The sequence below is a fragment of the Patagioenas fasciata genome, chromosome 4 (genome assembly GCF_037038585.1).
Source record: "Patagioenas fasciata isolate bPatFas1 chromosome 4, bPatFas1.hap1, whole genome shotgun sequence".
In the NCBI taxonomy this organism is placed as follows: domain Eukaryota; kingdom Metazoa; phylum Chordata; class Aves; order Columbiformes; family Columbidae; genus Patagioenas; species Patagioenas fasciata.
The window spans coordinates 73,100,876-73,126,257 of record NC_092523.1 but is presented as its reverse complement, the minus strand read 5'-3'; the positions used below and the strand labels follow the sequence as shown (position 1 = coordinate 73,126,257).

At 39.9% G+C, this 25,382-nt stretch overlaps 2 long non-coding RNA genes across 3 annotated transcripts; both read left to right on the top strand.

Moving 5' to 3' along the window:
- The first annotated feature begins 1,351 nt into the window (after positions 1 to 1,351).
- LOC139827947 (uncharacterized) lies at positions 1,352 to 19,447 on the top strand. 2 transcript variants are annotated; one of them, XR_011739088.1, is made up of 6 exons: positions 1,352 to 1,435; positions 2,570 to 2,644; positions 4,196 to 4,395; positions 5,230 to 5,301; positions 6,520 to 6,729; positions 19,357 to 19,447. It is a non-coding gene; the product is annotated as an uncharacterized lncRNA (long non-coding RNA). The 2 variants fall into 2 exon arrangements; XR_011739089.1 differs by having other exon boundaries at positions 4,193 to 4,395.
- Positions 19,448 to 19,464: 17 nt separating this feature from the next.
- On the top strand, positions 19,465 to 24,243 carry LOC139827946 (uncharacterized). The gene is made up of 2 exons (XR_011739087.1): positions 19,465 to 19,556; positions 22,654 to 24,243. It is a non-coding gene; the product is annotated as an uncharacterized lncRNA (long non-coding RNA).
- Positions 24,244 to 25,382: the final 1,139 nt, after the last annotated feature.

Below are 25,382 nucleotides of genomic sequence, written 5' to 3'. Positions count from 1 at the left end.
AGCTCCCAAAATACTCCCAGTTTCTCCAGCTCTCCAGAGAATGGTTCCACAGCTGAAACTGTAAGACCCTTCAAAATAACTTTATTTCACCCTGGAAACTGTTGTGGTGGAGCTGGCACACCTCCTAGTTTTCAAGTTCAAGGACTGGTAAACCTGTAGTATAGGCAACAGCCCCAGGTCTTTCTTTCTAATACTGCTTTTCCCTCTGTTCTTCCAAGAGTAGGGGTTTTGCATTACAGTTTGTTCTTTTTTTTGAGAATAGTTAGTATGATGGCAGGAAAAAATAAAATAGAATGTGATGTAGTAGACAAGAGACATTGAATATTTGGATAACTGCAGTAAGACCATTAGAGCAGGGTTCAAAAGAAGATTATGAAAAAATTGTCTCTGACAGTGATGAAGCATGAAATGTAACACTGCATATTTCATTCTAGGTCTGTCTGTATCTGCTAAATATATATATATATTTTTTTTTTCTTCTGTTTTCTTTCTGTTCTGTCTTATTCTTGTAATTTGGGTGTTGGGATTGTCTTGTCTATTTATGACTCAAATTAACATTAAATTCAGGGCAGGCCATTCTTAGAAGAATTTGGCTGTCAACATTTTCTCATTTTTCTCTCCATCTGCCTCTTGTAGGAGAATAGTGAAATGGGTCCTTCAACTTAGATCTCCAAAGAAATCCCATGGAATAGTCATAGACAGGGAAATTGTAAGCGGTGGGGGAAGGGGGATCAAGTTTTGAAATGAAATAGTTCAGCTGAAAATAAAATATGTTAATTTTTTTTACTTTTTTTCCTTTTTGCTTCCAAACTTGATTTATGGAAATGCATGAGCAAATCACTTACACAAACAGAACTGCTTCACGTTGAACATATTGTATTTTTAGATTATGTTTCTAAAGAAATATGTTTGTTCCTGAAATGCATAAACCAGCCAGCAATCTGTACTTAGAGCATTTACATTAAGCAATGAAGAGTTTTTTCTTCCAGTTGAAGAGCTGCTGCAAAAGATCCCAGCAGACATTTTTCAGGAAACAAGGGAAAGACATATGTGTGTTTTTCCTTATTCTGGTGAAGTTCCTAATTTAGAATAGCAACCCATACTTGGTTATTAATTTTTCTCACATGACATACAATGCAATGTGCCATCTTGGCCAAAAATGTGTGGGCTTGAGATGCTACCTCGGAAAGTTCTTCTTAATGTAAGATTGAAAATGTTTCTATTCATAGCATAACTTATTGGAAGTGGAATGTTTTGCAAGTGTAACCCTCTGGGAGCTAAAGGTTAGATTATTTTTGTCATGTAAACCCTTTTATTTTACCTGATGGCTTATAAAAATGCATTGCAGCCGACAGCTGAGGTGTTACGCATAGCAGTTGATTTCCAAGATTGGAAGGTATTACCTGGAATGCTACATGAACATCATCTTTTGCTCGTAAGTTTTGAATTTTGAAAAGTCTGCTGTTCCTGGGTGGTCACTGTGGAGATAGCTTCAAGCATACAAAATATAAAAAGTATGCATGAAATATGCCAGTATATTAAATTAACATCCTGCAAAAGCTCCCTTTTTAAAAATCCAGATGCTTATATTGCTTTTGACAGACTCTAGGCGGTAAAGTTTTAACTTTAAAGAAGGGGCTTTCTGTTTCTGTTTTCAAGTTAAAAATAATGAAAGGAAAACACACTGAAATTCCCACATTATTAAATAAAACATTTAAGTGGCATGGGGCCAATCATTGTCACGCCATGAACCAATGCCTTACGGTAATATGTTCCATAACTGTTTGCTAAAAACTACCAATTTTAACACATTTGCACATGATTAGACACAATAAAAAGTTACTTATTGAAGCCAGTGCCACAGTAGTGTTACTCAGACCCAGGGGAAGGCAAACCTGGAGGAGAGGGGTGCTGTGAAATGGGTTCCAGGCTGTGAAAACAGACCTTTAGGAGAGTCCCCCTGTGATGGACTTGGCTCCCATGGCCAGGAGTTCACAGCACTGTCCTGTGCCAGAGAGCGAGGCTGAGCAGACTTGTAAGGGGGAAAACGATGCGACAGATGGGTTCAAGCAGCAGTCATTCAAGAACGATGGTTAAAATGTCATTTTGAAACCCATTGTTACCCAGTGATTGGTCTACCGAAAGTGCACATTTCAAAACGGTTGGGTTCTAATCTTGTTCATGCAAGTTTTCTGGGTATGTTCCTCTTTTTCTTAATAATCAAAGCAAGAGCTTCATAGGTCTGTCATAGGTCTGTGTTTGTAGCTGCCAACACATTAACATGTGGTGTTCTCACTGAATCTGATCAACAAGAATGTGACCAACAGGAAATGGGTCTGTTTGTCATGATGGAGGAATTTTGGCTTTGCTGCTTATGCTTTGCTGACTGAAGTAGTGAAACAGCATTTTCATTATTTCAGAGTAGTTTATTGGAAGTGTAATTCAGCATAAATATTCATTTAGATTTCAAATATTTTTGTTGAAGGAAATAACAAAATTTTAGTCCAGGCAATTCCTTTGTATCAGCCTCAGAGACCACCTCAATTTTGGTTTTATTTTTCTCTTTCAGGACCTTTGGATTAAGAAGCCACTGATATGCTTCAGTTTTTCAGAAAGCATGACACTTCACATCCTCCACAATCATGTGAGAAGAGTTATCAAAACTGGCCTGAATTAACGAAAAGGAGGTGTAATCTCCACAAACATGTGGGAGCCGGAAGGGAAGGGAAGGGAAGGGAAGGGAAGGGAAGGGAAGGGAAGGGAAGGGAAGGGAAGGAAAGGAAAGGAAAGGAAAGGAAAGGAAAGGAAAGGAAAGGAAAGGAACGGAACCCGCAGGGGGAAGTTCTGAGTACAAGTTAATGGTAACATTAGCAGAGATAATTTTTGATTTGCAGCATCTGTACATTTGGATTCACAAGGGAGTTTCTGTCTACTTGGGATTTTACACATCTATCAGCTATTGTAAATCTGAGGAGCCCAGGGAAACCTTATATGACTCTGAGATGCACTCTTGAGGGTTTTGGACCCATAAAGTAATTTATGCATTGTAATCAGGGATAAACATTTGCTTTCAAATAACACCCCCAAATCTTCCCCTCCTCCAGGGACTGAAACAAATTCAGAAAATATGCAGGTTACGAAATATCTCATTGTGACCTTCCTACCTCCAGAAGGTGACAGGGCTCCACATCCCAGCTGCCTGCCACTCCCCCTGGCTGTAGTTTTCTCCCTGTCCCTAGCATATGTGTCATTTAAAGTAGTGAAAACACTGCGCTGAATGAGCTCCTGGGGAGCAGAGGTGGGTGTGATGCCTGTGGACCGTGGCAAGAACAAACACAAAGTTGTAGCACATGTTGCTTGTGCTGCCCGCTGAAATTAGTCGCCTGCAGGGTGCTGTTTGCATGTTCCTCTCTGCACCAAATGTGCTGACAGGATTCAGGATTGGCAATTTCTCCAGTGCTCCCAGGGTGGATGGGATAAGGTGCCCCTGTTAAAAAAGTCCTCTTGCCAAGCCCCAGGGACTGATAGCAAGAGAGCTGCTACTGATCTCTCTTACTGCTTAGGAGGAATTATGTGTTCAACAATGGCCTGAGCACATACAACAAAAAACCCACCACCACTGAAAAGTAAATAGAGCATTAAGATGAAGAAAGATTAGATAAAACAGTCCTTCACGGTGCTTCACAGTTTTCTGTGATGTGAAAAATGCTGCCAGGAAGGCAGGAAATGAGCAGGCAGTTTGTGCTCCATCTCCTAAAAAATGTGATAAGGGCAAGGCAGGTCTTCAGTCTTTACACAACTTTTTGCACTCCCTGTTTTAATTTCACTGTTCTATTTCCATGTAGAAAAGAGGGTTTTTTGGATTCATCTGTTTCTTGGGTGATAGAGGGGCCAAGGAATCAGTGTTTGATGTCATGCATACCAATAGCAGGTGTTCTCTCTCATGTCACAGGAGCCAGCCTTCGTGCAAAGCCCTTGGCTCCAGGTGCCTGGCATGGGGTGGCAGCTTACCCCACACCAGAACTGCACCCGGGTGTCCATGGGGCACCATGACTATACCTGCCTGGGAGGGTTTATCCAGGGGGCTTGAAGCTGAAGAGGAAAGGGGTGGACACTTTCCAAAACTGAATGTGTGCAAGCCCTTTCTTAGCATTAACCTTGCCCCTTCTCTTGTTTTTGTTTTGGTTGGCAGCAGCAAGGAATGGACAGATAACAAACCCATCTCACTCCAGCACTGCACTATTTACTAGTGGATTACTTAAACTGCAAGTGTACATCCTCTCCCATTTCCCCTGTGACTTTTTTCTCTCAAAAAGTCTTACAAACCAGGAGAGCAGTGTGATCCTCATCTTACAGAAAGGGAGCGAGAGGCAGAGGAAGAAAACCAGTTGCCTTGTAAGTCTGCCAGCCTTCCTGGTATAGGGAACCTCTTTGCCTCCTTAGTCTGAGCATCACAATGAGTAGTAGGGTGTGAATTCAGTACTACATTTTCTGAAAGCTGTTACGAGATGCATACCCGGTAAATACCTTCTTTACAGTTATTTCCCAAAGGTACACATGTGACATTGAAGACTAGAAAGCTCTCCTACCACAATACGTAGCTGTACAAAGTTGAGGCATGCTTTGAAGAAGTGAGTGTCACCAAAAGGAATTAACGAACAAAAGCAATCCCGTGTCTTTTCTGGCGGTGCCAGAAAGTGTAGAGAACTGGGTATATTTTATTCAGAGCCCCGCGCATCACTTCGAACAAGTGACTGGGCAATGTATTGAAGGTGAAAGATGACACTGTTGGATTTGAGCTGCTTACAAAAAATGGCTGTGTTTGCACTGAAGTGTCTTTCAGTTGATGCTTCCTTGGGGGAAATACCCATTCCTGCTGAGAGGACTCCTTCCTCAGGTTCAGCAGTTGGCAGGACTCTGAAGCTCAAATGGGACCTTCACAGGTCTCCAGGAAACACTCTTCTGTTCCTGGACCCTCTAAAGGTGTCCTGCTGGAAAGGGCTGTCAGGAGTGTCTTCACTCCATGCTTGTGGTTCCCCCAGAGATACAAGGCCAACTTGGCTTAGCAGTAAAAGAAAACAAAGTTTCTTATTCAACCAGACTGAAAGTCAGATTCAAAACAAAACTCTGGAAGCAAAACCAGATGTGAGTCATAGTCCTGGTAAGCTTATTAAATAGATAATTCCCATCATGATTAAGCCTTTTTATTTATTTTTTTTTTAACCTTAGATATATGCTGAATTTTACAAGTGGAACACAGAACACATCGTGATGTCCACTGGCAACTGCAGCTGCAGTCAGGTATCTAAGGGAGGGATGAACATGGGTCTCCTCCCACTATTGGCAGCTCTCTTGGAGCTCCCTCACTGTGTCCAGTTTCACGTCTCTGGTGTATCAGTGCTGGTTGCTAGTTATCTTTATGGTGCTACTGTTCCCACCTGAGAAAGCCAACTGAGGAGATGTCACATGAGATGAGATATTGGGGTTATAGCATTAATTTTGTGATAGGGATGCTGACAGCATTGAAATGGTTGGAATATCAAGAATAGAAAATAAGGAAAATTATCTAAGAGATTACTAGAGTCAGGCACGATCCACTCATATGAAGCACCATTGCCCAGATTCCTAGTGGCACATTAGCGATGACTTTTTGCAAATTCGTAACTTGAAGCTCAACTGCAATAGGACACAATGTAAATACAGAGTTTACAATGAGCAGAAATACATACTACAATGCTGCTAATGGCTTTCTGGTGAGAAAATTTGACACAGATTCAAGAACTTCCATTGCCAATATGAGCTTTTGATTTAGCATCAAAGCCATAGCAAAGACTTGCTTGTTCGATGTGGCTCTTAACCATTAGCATTGTTCATGATTATAAGAAGCAGGGGAGCAAAGTACAAGATGCAGTTATGATGGAGTGCCCTTATTGAAAATTACAAGCTGCATTGCTCTTAAAACAAAGGAATCAAGACACAACAGATTTTAAGCCATTTTCTTGTCTGGGCACTCTTAGCTCATTTTGGTGTTTATTAGTATAGGGGATAAGGAGTCCTCCCAGCACAAATCAGGAAGTTCACCCATGTTCATCATGACATCCAAGAGCCTGAGTGTTCTTAGTTTTCCATGGATTAAAAGAGTAAAAGCATCCTTCTCCTGTTGTCCTTGGATTCTCTGTGTGGATCAGGTACTTTCAGTCTTTACAGGAAGGATCTTGTTAAAGTACTAGAGACTTCCAAAAGATGAGAAGAGAGGCTTTCATTTTTGTTGTGTGGTCTTGCAGACTTTCTTTGTGCATAGTGCAAAGCTCTCAGGGGGTAAGGTATCCCATTGTCCAGAGGTAACTTAACATTTCATAGGGAGTTTAGCAGACACGGTAGTTATTGCAGTGTTTGCTATACTCTGACACTCTCATTTAGGCTACCTTCAAATCTTCAGGCACTTTTAAATGTCTGAGATTTTATTTCACAGGCAGTATTTTCCCAGAAGTTTAGTTTTTTCCTTTTTTTTTTTTTAAGGAAAACTTGAGTAGCTGCATATTAATCATTACTGAGATTGAAGAAAGTCTGAACTAGATGAGAAGGAGCAAGTGCCGGTCATTTTCTTGTGACCACCTTCAAAAGCCTCTACAATCAAAACAGGTGAAGACTAAAATTGTTCATGTTGTCCAGAATCACCTTTGATTCAGCAGGACATCAGCTTGACGTCGAGAAGAGGTGGATCACAAGGTAAGGAATATCTCACAGCAGTGCTTGTTAGCTAATAAATGTAATGTAGAAGGCAGCTTATATCCAGGATTTGTGTGTGTGACTGCAATTTAGTTCCTGAATGAAAAAAACATGCAATTTAAAATTAGTAGGAAAAACTGGAGTTAGACAAGGGTTTCTTTTCAAGTAGCAGTATGTACTTGATGTATACATATTATAGGTAGGCCTGGGGACAGGTTTGTGAGGCCTCCCAGCTTGGAAAGACCATTCTGTTGTGGTGGAAGAGTATCTGCCCTGAGACCATCGCCCCTGCAACCCAGGAAGCACAACTGCTATGAAACATCCAGGCTTTTTCCTTTGACTCACATGTATCTCTGATTCAGTAGGCTTGGCACTGCTCTCTGCATTTAAACTCTTGTAAGCTCAAATTGAAAAAGTCAATAGTATTTTGTAACCTCATTGTAGATTTATTGAAGCCTCCATCGTCTCTTCTGCTGTCTCCCTGCAAAAATTTCAAAGGCTAAATTGCTCTTTTATAGACTATATATTAATCTCTCAGTCAATTACTATTTCTATAATATTCTACCACTATTACTCCTTAGTTCATCTTCTTGATCTTAAGGTAGGACTCAATGCTCAACATAGCCAAATTTATTTTAAACACTTGAAAAAGTTCGCCTAGATACTCTCCATCCTTCTGTGACAGCTCATTATAATGACACCATGGATTATTATGGTTGTACTTGAAGCTTGCGTATTTCTTCTTCAGTTTTCCCCAAATGTTTGAAGAAACATCAGCTGGTATTAGGTAACTTAGCTTGATTCCTGTTTTCTTATTCATGCTGAGGAGCAGCTTAATGTGGAAATAACTCCTGTTTTTATTAGGATTGTTTGTGAGGTTATTAATCTACAAAACAGCATGTGGCAGGAAACAAAAGTACACTTTGTCTGATCGATGTGTTCGGACACTTCCTCTTTGACACAGTCCAGCCATACCCTGAGACCTTCGAGGGCCATCCCATTCCAGATGTGCCCGCTGGCCAGCCTCCATCTCCCTGTTTGGATAAGGCTCAGGTTCCTTTCCCTCCCCTGTTTCCATGGGAAGGAAACATGAGTGAATAGACTGATAGGAAGAGAGCCACGTCATGCTCCAGCTGATTCCTCAGTCCAGGTAATTGGAGCAACATCATTATGAGAGGCTTGTCTGCAGCCCAGGAACAGCCCAAGTACTGAAGTGCCTCTTTACTGAAGTCTGTGGATTTTTATTTCCTAGACTATGCTGTGAGGGCAGCTCATGTGTCTAAAAACATGTTAAAACCTGGTATATGCCTTTAAAAGCATCAATTCCTGTTGGCCATCTCTCAGGTTTCAGCACTGCTGAGCACTGAGAAGTCATTATGTGATGGGACTGCTCAAAACTGCTGATCCAGTTATCTTATATTGGATACTCATAAGTTGACGAAGATACATGTTAAACTGATGGTTTTGGGAAGCTTGACTCTGTTTCAGGCAGAAACATCATGCTGTAACCAGAAGCTATCAATCATGCTTCGCTTTTTTTGGAAGACTAGTACCCTTAATCTTAATGGTTGTTACAGAAGCTTCTTTTTAAAAGACCTTATTTTTCTCTTATGTTTTCTGCAATATCTGCCTCCCCTCTGATCTGTGTACACAAAGCCTGTGATAACTTTGAGGGAGATTGTAGGAAGAAAGGGGAAAGAAGCAGGAAAATACTTAGAAGAATGATGTAGGAGCTTGATTTCCAAATGAACAGCAAAAACCAGTGTCAGCTCTGAGCACAAGACCCCTTAATGCCTCCAGCTTGTAAGCCTGAGGGGACTGTGCCCGCTTCTTCCTCTGATGACGATGTCTAGCTCTTGACAGCCCCAAAGCTCCTTTGCTGTGAAACTCTTCCATCTTCTCATACTGGTTTGTTTTCTTTAAAACAGGATGAAGTGGATAAAAAAATGAAATTTGTAATCTCCCACTCAGTTTGTCTTAACAAACTGGTTTGAAATACCATTTATCCGGAGATGCTCCTGATGTAAACCAATGAGTTTGAATTTTTCTGAATTTCTTTTGTCTTAATTATCCATTTTTCAAATTACAAGAATGCGAAGACCACTATCATAGTCCACCACCTTTTTGGGGAAAAAAATGCTACAGGAGACCTCTTTTTTTTCCTGGAACTAGAACACTGAGATTTCTCAATCACCTGTTCTGATCTGATATTGATTTCCTTTAGTATTTCTTCTTCCTCCTTAGGGAAATAAAGCTGTTTCTGGTATCTATCAGCCAGTCTTCCCTTTGATAAAAAGAATTCATATAATTCTTAAGTAATGCTAAATCTTCTGTCAACAAATTAGTCTTGTCATCAGCCATAAGGGGCCTCATGATCTTCTTGGTGACCTCTTGCTTCTAAAATACTTGAGAAAAAATCCACACATAATAACTCCTGGTATTTCTGTAATGTTTGTTCTTTTATTTACAACTTTTTATTCTGGTGTGAAGTACATTGGTTAGGGTTGTTTGGTTTTGGTTTTGGTTTTTCTCAGAACAAAACAGGAAACTTTAAAAAATATTCTGTTTGTAAGTATGATGGCAGAGGCTTAAGATAGCAAATGAATATATGTGTAAGGTTAATTCAATATGTGCAGGTTAATTCAGTAAAATCAATAGTTTAGTGACCAGAGTGCTCATTGGAAATCTATGAGTGGTACAGGATATGGGATCAAGTTTCTGCCTTTGTCCCATTCCAGATAGATGCCCAAATCACTAGATTATGTGATCAGTCTATCTTTTTCTAGTCAAATAATTTATTTTCCAAAGTTCCTCTCCAGCAGAATTTATCCAAAGTTCCTCTCCAGTAGAGAGAAATCAGGGTTAATACCTTCCCACAATTCATACAAACGCCGCAACTGTTGCGTTATTAGCTGTTCTTTCTACGTGCTTTGACCAAAACTTTATTCAACAGCTATCTTTACATGATTAAAAAAAGTTTTTGACACTTTCTGACACACAATAGTTCAATTGAAAAATGTAACATTTTTCCAGCCTCACCCCATCACATGACATCACTGAATATTTTGCTGCTTATATTTAGTAAGCTCGGGACTTCAATTTTATTATTTAAGATTTTTTGTTGTGAATTGCTTTGCATGGTTGAAGGCATAAATACGAAGAACAGGCTCCATGACCAGAGTTCATGACAGTGCTGTATTGTACTCCTCATCTTGTTAGCATTAATTGCATTTTTATTTTTTTCTCCAATTCCATATTTACTGAACTGCTACTCCATACATCATTCAAACTCTCATGTTTAAAACATGACCTTTTCACATGCAGCATTTTCCTCTCTCTTTTTCATTATTTTTAACATTATTTGTTATTTTTCACCATTGCATTTTCCATGAAAAAGTACTGTTTGCTTCTAGTTAACATTTAACTGGAACTGTCATACCTAATGCTTTAGTAATCCCCAAGTGCACTGTATTGCCCTGAAGCTGCTTAAACTCAGGCCTTATGCTGTTGCAAGAGTACTTCTGTCAGGATTTCCAGATTTTCAGTGGTGTGGGTTTGCAGATTTACCTCTTCATCTCCAACATGTGTCCAGCTGATTCTTAAAAACTCTGTCAAAAATTGCTATCATTTCACAAATTATAAAGGAAAACACAGCTTTATACCATGTGCTCAAAGCTATTGCTTGATTTATTTCTTCCACTTAATGTGCCCCAGATTATATCCAATGCCTCAATACTCCCATTTCTACTTAGTTTTCTGTCTCCTTTCAAAACCATATTAGTTTATTGTTGCCCCCTGCTCAGTTCCATCTACCATCTTACTTCCTTTTACTCAGGTTTTGAACCTTGGTAATTGCAACCAGCTGGTAATGTCTCCTGAGGTTCCTGCCTCAGTAAATTTTGCTTCCATTTAGCACCTGGATACATTCTTTGCCCTGCCCACTCTCTGAAGAGCAGAGATTTGAAACGGACAGGACGTGAGAAAAACTACTGCACTTCGCTGTCTCTTGAAGTGGAAGTTTTCATGACCAAAATTAAATGCAAAGCAATTGTATTGTGCACTCTGTATACAACATCAGACACGGATCAGAATGATATTTTCTTGTCAGACATTTCCTCCTTTCTGAAGACACCATGTCGGCAGGTTCAGTTTTCCAGAGTTTTGCCCCAAACAAGCAATCAGTTTCTGGAGAAGAGGAGAGGCTGGAAATGCTGCATGTGAAAGACCACCTGCCCTGGTTCTCCTGAGAGCTCCTGCCCTCTGCCCTGTCCCACAATGATAAGGTGTACTGGGTGTTGATAGGGAAAAGGGCAAGACATGCAAGGAGGAGGTAGCACTCAGCACTGTGCAGACTTTGCTGGCAGAGGTGGCCTCACAGGTATGTTAGTGGGAGGAGAGGCATTTCCAGACTCGTGGTGGGTTTCAGATGTTGGAACCTTTCCCTAGTGCAATGGCTTTTACCGAGCAGCTCAGGATTGCTCGCGATGCAGCCAGTTACAGGCACGAAAGGGCTGTGGGCTTTTTTCTGGAGGACTTTGATGGCTGATACAGATAATACAGCGTCTGCTCAGGTGCAATTCACATGGAGGCATGCTGAGACAGCATGCTCTGGAGGGTATGTATGGTGCAGGTGGTTAGCAGGAAGGTCATCTAGATGTAGATGTAGTGAAATTTGAGCCAGCAAAAGACCATTTGCCTAATAAAATCCTCTGGAAGAGGTGAGCACTCAACACAAAACGGTGTTTATATTTTGTTGTTGTAGCGTAGTCTAGAGAGTAATTACATTTTATGGGGTTAATGTGTATCAAGGATCTCACTAAAGGTCCAATAACAGTGTTTATAGCTGTCAAGTATATTGACTGAAAACGTTGATTGCCATCTCCAGCACTACCGAGCCACTCGGGGTCTCTAGTCAAATCATTATGGACAAGGTGCGCAACGATCTCAAATGCTTGGCAGCTTCCCGGTGGAGAAGGGGCATTTTCCCCTTTTCAAGCTGATTAGCATTAGACCTGTGGCTTGGGTATGGACCTGAGGAGCTCCTTCGGTTAACAGTTGCTGTCTCATCCACAAGAGCTGAGCTCTATGAACATCCTTTCAGATAAATAATATTTTGAAAGCATATGAATGTTTACACAGAGCAAAAGGAAGAGATGCAAACATTGTAAAGGGAGTTTGTGACTCCTGTTTCTGGAAAGCTGTGCTCGGATTTTGCAGTATTTGCCCTGCTCTGATTGTGCTTCAATATTTCAGTGTGGGGAAAATAACTCCAATGTAGGAATGCAACACTCAAGTGCTCTTTCCACAACATAGACACATGCACATACATATAATATAAATGAAACTTTACTTTTTATTACGGGAAAATACATTGTTGGCAGCTTACATTGGGAAGTAACTGGGAGAAAATAGCTCTCTTTAAGAAAAGTAAGTAAAGTAGGTGCAGGCAGTGACTTTAAATTGGACATTAAACTAATCCAGGGCTATACTTTAATAAAGGCTAGTGCTGGGAATTCTTATGGATTTTCTAGCTCATTGCTGGGATGACAGAGAAATACAATAAATGTTCTATTACTTACACAAGCTGCTGGTTTTCAGAAAATTAGTCACCGGTGACCTTTTACCCTTTGTCTTGCTCTCTTTCTCAGTAAAAGTACCTGATCAGAATCAAATGCAGCCCTGGTGTATGATGGCATCCCTGCAGGCTGCGCAGGGTTGCTCTCCTTTGGTGTGAGTACCACTCAGCGTAGCGTAAGACAGACTTATTTTTCTCATTGTGTAACTATAATATTGAGGGGGTGGGAGGTGAGAATGAAGGGAGAAAGGAAGAAAATAATTTTTGCATCATTGGTTGTTATTTGTAACTGTAGAAGGAAACAAAGATGCAATTCTACATTTCTTACTAAAGACTGAAGACCAAACTACAAAACATAAGCAATAAAACTGTTCAGAATTGATATTTGAGAACTGTGATATGGCTTGGTGATATCTCCAGCCTCACAAAGCACATACCTTTGTGTTTGGTTAATATTTTTTCTTTTCCCTGAGTGTCAAAATGTGGTGTTTGTGTTCTCTACAATGAGGCACGGACTTTTGCTGAGGGGGAGGGGACTATATTACTTGGTGTGTACCAGCCCTTTGGTAGAATTATATTGATTAGTTTTCCAGTTAGCAGTGAGACCTCCTTCTGACCCTATTTTCAGGGTCAGTAGATCATAATGCAGAAGCTCTAAGAGACCAGCGTCCCTCCCCATATTGCTTTTTGAAGAGTGTATGGACCAGAAAATCATCATTTTATAGATATAAAAGTATATATATATAATTTGTGTGTATATATTTATAATATATTTGTACAAAAGTAGTGGGCTGAATTTGGCTCTGCAAATGCAGGTGTAAGTTATATATCAATTGTAATAACATTGTGAAAAGGAATTACATCCATCCTCTAGTACACAGCTTTAAAAGTGATTTTTTTCCTAAGCTGTTGGGTTTTTGAAATAGAAAAGAAATACCTCATGATTCAGCACAGCAAGGACAGATGTGTCTTTGTTAAAGAGGAACATGCATCTATATTTGAAATTGAACTGTTTTTCTGAGATATTTAGTCCGAGAGCTATCAGACATGAACACATAAAACAAAGAGCTACAAGCTCGGTTGCATTATAGGCACTCTGAGGATGTCCCATGAGCAATCTGTTGGCTTCCATCTTGTATTATATGTCAACCATACATACCTCTAATTAAACAAGAAATCATTTGTCAAAACTTGCTTCACTTTTCATATCCAACATTTTCCATGGCAGGTGTATAACAGACAAAGAACAAGGACAACATGAAATACCTAAAGAATGCTTTCAGTTGCTATTTTTAATTGCTATTTGAAGCTTACATTTGAAATCCTTGGTCCTGTAAAAGGATAAGGACTGGAGTCAAGGACTCAAATATCCTCGCCCTGACACCAGGACCTTGCAGAATGCTTTTGAACTCTGGTGCTCCCCAAGTGTGCTGTAACTGTAGGAGACAGCGCTACTGCCCCAGTAAAAGCCAGGCTGTTCTTTTCATATTAAGAAAAAGGAGCTTGACTTCCAGCAGCTGCTGCCCCTGGTTTCCTGTATTTCCTTAATTGAACTACAGACTGCAAGAAGCTAATTAATATATTCCATGTTAGTTGTGAAACCACCATCTGGGGAAAAATATGACTGGGAGTAACTACACGGAGAAAAAAGTGAGGCAACATGGTACAGGGCACAAAGTCTCCCCTATACCCATCTGGCCCTAGACTGAAGACACTACCTTGGCTGGTCAGGAGGCAACATTTTACCTGCAGCTCTGTTGCTGAAATGTCCTTCTTGGGGTTATCAGTTATCACAAGCTCCTGAGGCTTGTGGTAAAATCAGCTTCCCAACTCTTGGCCCGCACTTTTCACTCAGCAAAGATTCAACAGGCCTTGCAGAGAGTACGCCAACATAGCGACTTGCCTACTGCTGCCTGGACAGTGGTGTGTAGGAACTGATTAGTGAATAGACACTGCTCTCACATGGGTTTTTCAATTGTATTCAGATTTTAGAGTGATCCAACAGAGATGGCAAAACAAATATCCATGCACCATCTCTTTAGTGCCTTATCTCATATTTTGACAAGTCTATGATTTGACCCTCCTATCTAATATGAAACTCTTAGATTTGAAACTGAGACATGATGCCATATCTTTTTCTCATAACAATATGGCACAGGATTTCAGCATTCTGGTTTATGAACATGAAGTGCTCATAAACCCACCCTTAAGTGGCAAAGATTTTCGTCTCCACTTGTTTCTCTGCTGAAACAAAGGCAGATTATTCTTCTTCCTACCAGTATCTTAACATACCTGGTTTCTTCTAGAAGATTTTTTAGTATTCCTAAAGTTTCCTAGTAATGGCTAAACAATTACTATTGTGGCCTCCCTGCACCTGCGTGCTAATCAGATCAAATAACTTCCAAAGAGAGTCAGATTTGTAACAGAAGTGAGCTGACTCCAAAGGACGTGGGTGCTGTAGCAAGCAGCTGGTCTTTCTCCAAATATTCTGGAGCACAGGTATCACCGAGCAGGCTGTCATTACATCCAGCACGTGCGCCATCAGTGTTGAAAACAGGCAAACAGCTGCTAGGTGGATAAGAGTGACCATATTCCATGCACACACGCTGCTTCATTTCTTCACCAGCTGGTATTTGAGGGACTCCTCCCTCTCATGATGGTCGATAGCCCATAGTGTGTCATGGCGTGCATTTATATGGCCATAGTCACTTATAAAAACTATGTAATTTTCTGATGTGTTCCTCTGCTACATTTTTCTCTCAAGGGATCATGCAAATATTAATGAAAAAATTAATTTACCCTTTCTGACTCTATGTCTGTTATCAGTAAGGAATTATTCAAAGCTTGTCCTTGTCATGTTGACTGCATTAGTTCACAAAATTTTGGTTTAACATCTCTAGCACAGAGCGTTTTTCTTTCTTTTCATGTCAATGGCTTGTGAACCATTTGACTAACTGGTCACTCAATTGCTATCAAGTAGTGATCACTCTGGTGGAAGGCGAGAGGCCCTGGCAGCCTGTGCCTCGGGAAGGGTGACACTTTCTGTCCCAGGGTCATGCTGGCTGAGCTCACGCTGCAGCTGGCACAGCTGGGTAAGAGCTTCTGGTTACTGCATTGAAGCATGTGAAATCAGAAATTCATGCGAAGCTCTCCTAATAAAAAAGATAAGGCAGCCAATCATCTTCATAGGCAACTAAAAAAAACAAAGTGAGTGGTATTTCTTACCCTACTTGAGGTCAATTATCTCACTTGACTTCATTTAATCTTCCTCTTGTGATAAGCCTTCCTGGAGCTTTGGTTAATTTTGCTCATAATTTATCTTAAAACCTAACATTGCTTCATTTTTTCAGTTTCAGCAAAAACATTCTTCCTTAAGGGCCGTATGTATGTTAATAAAGATGTAAAGGAATGGTTCTAACACGCTGAATTATGAAAAGAGCAAAACATTCCTTTTTCCTTTAAGGGAAAATGCATTTTGTTTTGTTTTGCTGTTCATCAGTCAAAACAAACAAAAAAAAAGGAAAAAAAAGCGACTAAGAGGGTAATAGCCAATCTCCCTTTCTTCCTTTGCCATACGTCTTTTGCCCACTCCCATAGGGCAGTTATGATAAATTTGATAAATGGTAATGAGACAAGGAAGAACATGCCTGTCAGTGGCAGCATGAAGGTTTAAGTCACTTAATGTAGCCACTTTAGCACTGACTGTTCTTTGACTGCACATCAACTATACACTGTCCTGCATCATCTTTTACCTGCACAGGTGCAGACCAGGACCCACCACAGGTGTAAGACAAAAGTTTAGCCTCGGTAACATGTTCTTGCTGGTATCTCTCTGCTGTTCACAAAGGATAATCCAGAGCAGAAGTCTAATACTGGGTGTTTCAGTTGTCTGTTTGGAGGAATCCCTCTTGCTCCAGCATTTGTATTGGACATCAGGCTCTCTGGGCAAAAATTGACCTTTTTGATGAATCTTCATTAGGTGAAAGTTTAGTATGATGAGTATTTTTTTTTTCTACTTTTTAGCCTACAACATTTCATTGCTTTATTTCAATTATTGGAATTTAATGATTGCTATCTGAATGAGAGAGCATAGTTGCTGCTGTGTAAGGACAGGCTTTTTTATCATAAATTCCCAGTAACAAATTCTTTCTTCACCTTTCTCTGTTCTCTAACTCTGTAGATAATAGAGTGGCAATTATGGTTATTTAGGACCTAAGCCTGAAAACCCTTAATCATGTGGGTATTCATTGCACCCACAGTCTACCTGTTTCATTGATCGTGCTAGTTTATTTTTGGTAGGATCAAGTGGGCGATTATAAAACAAGTAAAAACCACGGAAAGGTGACAGAGCCAATTTAGAGTACAGAAAAGCACTTACATCCCATGCCTCGTGGCTCTTACCCCAAGCAAGAGATAGTCAATCGTAATCATTAAAAAGAGTTAGTCCTTCCAAGGCCTGAAATTACATATTTTTTTTTACTTCAGGGGTATTTCCTGCTGTTCCTTATGCTGACACGTGTGCTGAGCCTTTTGCTGGTGAGTCTCATGGGGCTGGATCCTGCCAGCAGCAGCGCAGGGGCCATTGCTGCAGCCCCCAGAACATGTGTTAAATCACCTGGGCTGACCAAGCACAGGGTCAGGCTCAAGCTGCTTCACTCCTGCTGGGGACCTTTGTTTGAATTTTTAATCCAGAAACAGTCTCCTCTAGCCCAGCCATTCTCATGCTTCTCCCTATCAGCAAGGTGGCTTTATCCACTTTTTGCTTTGTTTCCACTTGACCTTTTTGGAGAGGATCGAAAGCTCAGACCCCTCTGTCGGATAGAGTCAGTAGAGGCTGGAGTAGGGGGAGTTCATCTGCTGCCAAATCCTGTCCAAGCAGGGTTTTCCTCCCCTCAGAGCTTCTCCTAGCTGAGGGAAAGAGGGTACAGGACACCCCACATGCGAAGGGACCCCCTTAGTCCTTCCCAGTGCTACCTCGGGGAGCAAAACCTTTCCAAAGATGGGTGGGGAGGGCTGGGACCTTTCCTGGGAGCACAGGTGGCTCCGGCCAGGGGATGCCACGGCTCCGGTCTCTGCTCCACAGGGAGAAGGGACCCAGCTGGTGGCCCCGAGGGGGACTTGTGGGGCTGCCAGCTCAACACCCAGCTTTGTGCAAGATGGATTAGGCAAGGAGGCATGAGGGTGTACTAACCAAGCAGAATTAGGAACGGGTCCTGGCCAGAAAAGCAAGGATTTTGAACCTAAATCACAATTCAAACTTTCCCAAAGAGAATGTTTAGATTCAGGGCCATCTCTTAAAATAAATAATGAATAAATAAGGTCCCGTATAGATTTCTAACTATGTCACTTTATTAACACTATAGATTTTTCAAACGCGGAGGGGCTGTAAGAATTACATATACATTTCATTAGTAGGGAATTTATGACTACAAGATTGCACTTAAGGTTTGTGCTAACGCTTTATGTACCCTTTTGACCTGGTCCCTTTACTATATTCTGCCCCAATATTATTTTTCATAAGTCAGGAAACGTTTTCCATATGTTTTGCAGCATTATCCAAAGGGAGTTTGCAGCTGTACTGTTCATACTTTGTCATGTTCGTTCTGACTGAAGTGCAGACCCCTCCTAGTGACTACCCATCTGAAAGATCATAACAAAGCATTTTTGGCACATTATGGTTCTACTTTTGTGTCAAGCCTCCCCCACGGAACAAAATTGTTTCACAGTTTTTATTAAAATTTACTATAAATGAACAGCTGAAAAAATAAACAGAAAAGTCTGTGTGTATCTTATTTACTGTCATCACAAAAAGAATATCTGTGCTGGAACATTATAACATAACCTAACAGCCAAAACTAACTTACAGAAATAAGCAGAGACATTAGAAAGGTTGAAGGCCACAGGAGTTCATTATTTTCAGTAAGCTTAAAAGGCAACAAAGGGGGTGGGGGAGAAGAAAAAAATGGCTGAAGGAAAGTTATGAAGGTACATGGGAGCAGGGGAACTGTAGGAGGGGAGAACTGAACCAGGAACCTCTGTGGCACCAGGCAAAAAAGGGGATGAATGCAGTAATACCTTAGTTACTGTGCGTTTCTGCAGCAAAGTCTCCATGTTTAGCTTTCCTTTGGAAAAATGGAATATATTGACCTGAAAGCTCTAAATAAAAACCCGTCTGCGAGTTATTTCAGCTGATTGTGACTCTCCGCTGCTGGGTAGCGATATCTGAGCTCTGATAACACAAGTTGTTCTGTGGGGGACATGAGTTTGCTCCTCCAGGCTGACTTTCAGGAATGGTGTTTAGAATTAAAATGCAGTTATTTGGGGAAGATTTGTACTGATGTGTTGTGGTCGAGAGGTGGTCTCAGAAGCTGCACATCCCCGACGGCTTCTGTGCCTTCTTGTGCTCGTGTGTGTTTTCACCAAATCTGAATTTGATCTTCTTGATGCACTTTAGTGAAAAGAGGTTTCTAATCATAACTGGAAGAAGATATAGCCAAGGAATCAGTTTTAGTAAATCCCATTGAACTCTGTCATGGCAGAGAGACAGTATAAATGCTCCCCTTAAGTCTGCTAATGAAATGCCTGGCAAAGCCAAAAAGGGCAAAGAAAAAATAGAAATCACAGCTGCAATATCAGCTTGAATAATAGAGCTAGGAACCGGGGAGTAATAAAAGATGAGCAAGAGGTCAGAAATAACACAATATGAAGGCAAAAGGAAGGAGCGGAATGCTTTCCAAAAAGCGAGGCAGAGAAGGAAAAAAAAAAAGGTGCTATGGGTCCCAAGAAATGCTGACATGAAACAATTTGAAAAAGGAAAACTAAAAAATACTGTGAAGCCAACAGTTAATTAACTACATGAATTTCATTGATTGTAATTTTAAACTCTTTTCAGCTTGATGCTGGGCTTATTACCCATAGAATCTGTGCTAGAGGCCAGGTCATCCACAAGAAGTCCGTGAAACGGGTCTGAAGAGACATTTAACTTATTTGTGATACCGAGTACTATTGTGAAGTCTCAACCACCTTTTTTCCTTTCTTTTTCTCCTGTTCAGGAATTTTGGCACACAACTTTCGATTTACTTGAGCCATAATCCCTTTGCTGAGAAATAACTGGCTGTGTTAATTTTAGAGATTTTTTTCATCATTGAGTGTAAAGATGAAGGAGCAGCCTTGGGCACCTGTTCCCGCTCCCAGGGTGATGAGGATGGGAAGGAGCCAAGGGGCACCCAGCAGAAACCCCCTGGAAATACAGGTAGTTTTAGGACTGTATAAATGTAACTACTCCATTTGAAGGCAACCACGAGGCTGATGTAGCCCCCGATGAAAATGAGATTGACACCCTTTTTTTTTTCAACTTCGTTAGTGGATTTTATTTCATTTTCTGTGATCAGCTAATAATTTCTTCATATTTAATCTGCAATTGTAACTCAAGTTTTGGTGCTTGGGAAGGACAAAAGCATAGAACTTAAGGTATTATTTTAAGGTAGAGGTCAGAAACTATAAGGAAGTTATTCCTGAAGCATTCACTTTTCAGTGGGAATGTACCCATGAAGGCCATTACAGAGAAGGACGAAAGGTAGAAATCTTCCAGGCTTGAGTCTTAAAATGAAAAGTTACACAAAATATTTTAGAAATGTGTGCATTGATATATATGCATTATACTATCTGATTGTGATCTGCTATTCAAACATATCGTTTTGGCATACCAAAATTATCAATTTTAAACCAAATTTCAGATTCCATCAGCAGATACCTCTGTTGTGGCATAAGCAGGACAACTGGACAATCCTCCACATGCTGCAGTTCTTGAATTAAAATATCTGAAATTCAGCCAGGGTGCTACATAAACATGTAAGTGTATTCATGGACAGGCACAGTCACTGACCCGTCTGCCTGCACCCCTGGCCACGGCTGAGGAGGATGGAGCTGGCCCCACACCACTCTGCCTTGCCTGTAGCCCAGGAGCTGGGCTTGCTGTGAGGCTCAACATTTTGTGTGTCTTCTGCCTACGTGCTGGTGTGCAACACTGGTTTGCATTTTCCTGATTAAATAAACAGCATTGGATGTACAGGCTGCCTGGTACCTGGCCATACCTTGGTGCAAATTAAAAACCACTAATGACGTATTGGCTGATGATATTGTCTCCTCAGCCTTGGGGAAATAGCTGGAGAAGAAAAATGGGTTAAAACAGAAATGTCTTATTGCGATAGCTATTTCTGGAAAGAGAGGGGCAGGAGGGCTCCTGGTGTAGGTAAATGCCGTATCGTTCCAACAGAGATGAAAAAAAACCCCTGTGAAGTGACTGTTCCAGATAACAGCAGCTGTCATGAGTTTTACACTGTATTACCTATGCTTTTCCACAGGGAACATACTGTTCCTTTTCCCCTTGCTACCCATATACATTCATTTAATCCCAGGCAACTACAAATATACATTTAGGCGAAAGCCACTAATTGTTCTGGGAAAGAGGGAAGATTTGCCCTTTAGGTAATTTTGTGTTCTCTTTATTATGAGCCCTCTTTGCATTTAATTAGTGCAAATTGCTGTGGTTTTGCACTGGTTAGCTAAGTTAAATGTTTGAAATGTTTGAGACAGGGACTATAAAAAGTATGAAGCTTTGTTTTTCTCATCTAGAATGCTTTGCAGCTGACCATTTGTGAATTTGTCCCTTCTGGGTTTTTTTTGGAGGGGGGGGGAGGGATGTTTGTTTGTTTGGGGGAGTATTTGGTTTTGGTTTTCTTTTGTTTGGGTTTTTTTGTTTGTTTGTTTTGCAATAGCAAGGACTGATCTAAAAAAGCTTAATTTCACTTTCTGTGAATAAACTGCAAAACTCACAGGTGCAAAGCCAGGCTACCACACATGCTACTGTCTGTTCTGTCTTGTGTTATTACAGTTATCCTGTGCTTTTTTTCTGTCTCTCAGGATAAACGCTTACACATGTAAAACTTTAACATACCTATAAAATACTGATATGTTGTATGCAACTCTGAATGCTATCGAAGTTTAAATCTCAATAAAGTGCTTTAAAATCAAATCATCATGCGTTTCAAGAAGCTCTGCCAAACTAGGTCCTGGTATTTTTTCTACCCCCTAATAACAACCACGTGGCTTTTGGTGGTCCCCTGCCTCCCCAGAGTGCTCACTGCTGGGCACCAGCAGGCACGGTCCCATTGTGACACAGCATGAAGATGCTCAAAGAACATGAATTGCTGGTGAGATGTGTTTCTTTTACACCTGAAAAAGCCTTTTAAGTAAAGATTTGCAGATAGCTTCGCTACTGTTAAAAAAAAGCTCCTCAGCTTTAAATGGGTGAAGGGAAAAGTAGGTGTTCTTATATATGAATACAATTTGTGAGTGACTGGGAAACGCAGGGATGGTTTCTCCTGTAGGGTTTGTGGTAACTTGGAAGTAGGTTACCAGAGAGCTGATGTGCCAGAGTAGGTGTCAGGTCCATACCTGTTTCTAAAGAGACAGACAGCCTTTAAAAACCTATTAGCTGCAGAAATCTTATTGTTGAATGCTAAGCATGCCGTGAAATGCAATTAAAAAGGAAAGGCAAAATTGCCCTGAAAATCTTGAGCCAAAAAGGGATGGAAAAAAGAAAAGTTTACTTAGTGGTTATGAGTCAACGCATTGTGTATGAACAAAAGCATAAGAGACCTTTATTAGATTAGAAAAATCTGACATGAGTTTGAGACTTAGACTCTAAATAATAATCTGAAAGCAAACACAAAATCTGATTTTTTAAAAAGTATTTTTCATTGCTTTGATGTGAATAATTTTAAAATTAAGGAACAAAAATCTTTTCTGTTCTCAAATTGGTTAAATAAATAACTGATCAATGCAAATTATCAGAAAACTATTTAGATGTTTCATTATCTTTGCATGACCAATGTGTGTTACAGAATGTTGTTAAAATTGTGTTTTCTATTTTAGTAGATATGGACTGATTTTCACAATTAATAAAGAGCAGTTTCTAGTTAATATAAACATATTTAAAAGCAATCAGAACAATAAGAAAAGGTACGGTGAACAGAGTACACCTATAAGCCTGTCACATCTGAAAACCATGTTGCATGTCCTGTATGTTTATGAAAGCAAGTAGATAAGATGGAAAGCTATTTTTTTCTCCCTATTTTCGTGTATTTATTTGAAGAAGGGTAAAATCTGGAATTGTATATTTAATTTAAAAGCCTGATACCATCAACTTTACACAGCCTGGATGTCCATGACTCAGTGTCAGAGCCAACACATAAAAAGGACCATTTGATAGATGAGAACCAGACTGAAGGAAAAAAGCTTTTCCTATGTATGAGAATTTGTCAGACTTCTCTGTTGCTTTCTTTCAGCTCAAGATGTGCAAGCTCTGCAAGTGAAGAGTGAAGTTAGTATGGGAAGAGAGGGAGAAGAGGATGCTGATATCTGACAAGCAGCAAGTCTTTGCTTTTTCACTAGGTGTGCAATCTCAACACTGGGATCATCAGGTGCAATTGTTCAGGGTGCTGGTTTAACCAGATGTTTAAAACACTCTCTCTTCATCTGATCACAGACAATGTAATCTCTTAAGCTTTCATGGACTTTTTTCCCATCTGCCAACAAAACAAAAATGGAGCTTCACCATTTTCACATGGTTGATTTTTTTTTTCCCTATCAATAAATAATACAAGATTTATGGAGGATCAGGACAGTAGTAATTATTCCTAGTGAAACAAACTCAGGATTCAATGCTATTTACTGTTTTTTCTTAGGTTTTCTTTCACAGGCAAGAGAGATATCTGCTCTACTCTGAAAAGGCTCATTGCTGTGATCCTGACAGCATCCTGAACATAACATCACATCTGAAAGCAGGCAGTGTGCAAACATACTTATTTTGTTGTGTCGGTTAAGTCCTGAATCTCCAGAAAGTTAGAGATTGTCTGTTTAGGTAAGTTCAGTATTTGACAGCGATAAAATGGAAAGTGATCTTTAGCTCTTGGTGCTGTTTAAAGGAATCTGCTTTGCTGTTTGTCGGGTCTATAAAGTGGAGGATGTGCATGCACTTTCGGCTTCACAAAAGAGAGCATATTTTGTTGTAAATAATTATGATACAGGAGAAAACAGCAAATGCCCTGTTTACTTACTCTTTATCGCTGGAGGATGGCTTGGGGAACTTAAGTGGTTTATGTCTACAGAGCAGGTTTCATGCACATGGAGCTTTACAGTTTGCAGAAACGTTCTGCTCAGCCAACAGATGAATTATTCCCACCATAAAATGGAATAAGGTAGCAATAAACTACTACTGCCTTTGTCTTGGCTTTGTTTCCTCAGTCACTAAACAGGGCAATGAAAGACAAATGGTCTCCATTGGCTTGGGCTGGCTGAAAGAGGGCTGGGAGGGATAGCTGGGAATAGGCAGGTCTGGCAAGGAAAATTGTCTCTGGTTTTAGTTCGTTTAGACCAGAGATCCCGTCTCACAGCACTGAGTACATGGGCAATCATTGTTCTTTCCCTAACTTTAGTGTTCGAATCCCATAGGATAAATCTGGATACATTACTGTGCCCACCAGTATTACAAAAGAGGGTTATCAGTATACATGCTAAGACAAGTTAGGTGGAGAGAACACAAACTATGATTTTTAAAGCTGCATATGCATCTTCTAAGCCTGTTGGAAAATGCTAATATTTTACTTGAACTCTTCAAGCGATTTTCACAGGCAGCCTAAGATCATGAATGAAGCCAGGAATTAACTTACAATATAAGCCTGTAAATTGTTAAGCCAAGGTAGGAGAATGATGTTGTTATGTTACCTTTTTGACATGGGTGCAAACATACCTGTGTATAATGTATTGGGTTTGCACACAGTAAAATATGTTGTGTAATTATTTGGATTACTCTTGCTCTATAGCAGTCAAAGTATTTGTTTTCTATTTTCATAATTAAAGGATAAGCATGTTTAAAAGTACTGTGTGTATTTTCACATCATGAAAAAAACAAAACAAAAGAAGAAAAACCCAAACAAAATAAAAACAAACAAAACCAAACAAAACAAAACAAACAAACAAACATCCCACAAAAGGGATTACAGCTCACAGATTTTTTCCCCCTGGTTAATTCAGTTCCTATAGAAGAGATGATTATTTGCTATCCACATATATTAGGAGCTACAGTCATCCAGAAAAATGAAATGGTTTCCACTCAGTGTCGTAGATTAAGATGGTTTTACTGGGTATTACACATTATAAAATAACCGTGCCTTTTAACAAGCTGGTGATCCTTTAAGGATGTAAAAAGCTGTACCGAAAGTGCTAAAGGAAGATATACAACAGGAAAACCATTGATATTACCTTCCGGATGTTTAAAATGAATGACTGTGCTTACAAATTGTTTATGACCATAATATCTGAAGCTCTGGTGAAAGGATTGTCTGTACTAATTGATTTTATTATGATTATATTTTGCCACTGAGTGACCTTAATTTGTCATTGATGGTACAATTCTCTGGTAGTTCCTCTGGAACTACTACTATGTGTGTTTTATTACTAAAAGCTACAAAAATACACCTTCTTGCAGGGAATTTTTATTTTAACTATTGTTACGGTTTACTTTGAACTAAAGGAAAATGTCATAGAAACCTTTGACATCAAACAAAAAGAAGAAGAGGAAAACCACAGGAACCCTTCAGCGGTTCTCAGAAAAAATGTTCTTCACTTGCATGCACCAGCCCGTTAATTCCTTTTTTTTTTTGTCAAAAAGGTATGTAAAAAATAGGTCTATATTGAAAAAAAATGTAAAATAATTGCTAATTTGTTACAGGTTTGTTGGTTTAATCCCACGTTGTTTATACAAGGCTTTATTGGGAGGAATTTTTGTGTAAAACACATTCAATTAGGCCACTGTAGTCTTCAAGCTTTGACCCAAATCCACAGGAACAATTACTAATTTACAAAAATAATTATCTGTGCTAATATGCTGACCTCACACAGCTTGCTGCTGTTGTTGTGTTGGGGACTTTTTAACATGAGAATATAGAGCAGCAGTCTTAATTTCTAGCCTTAGATGTATAATTTTTTATTAGAGATATGTAAATAAATGTTCTTC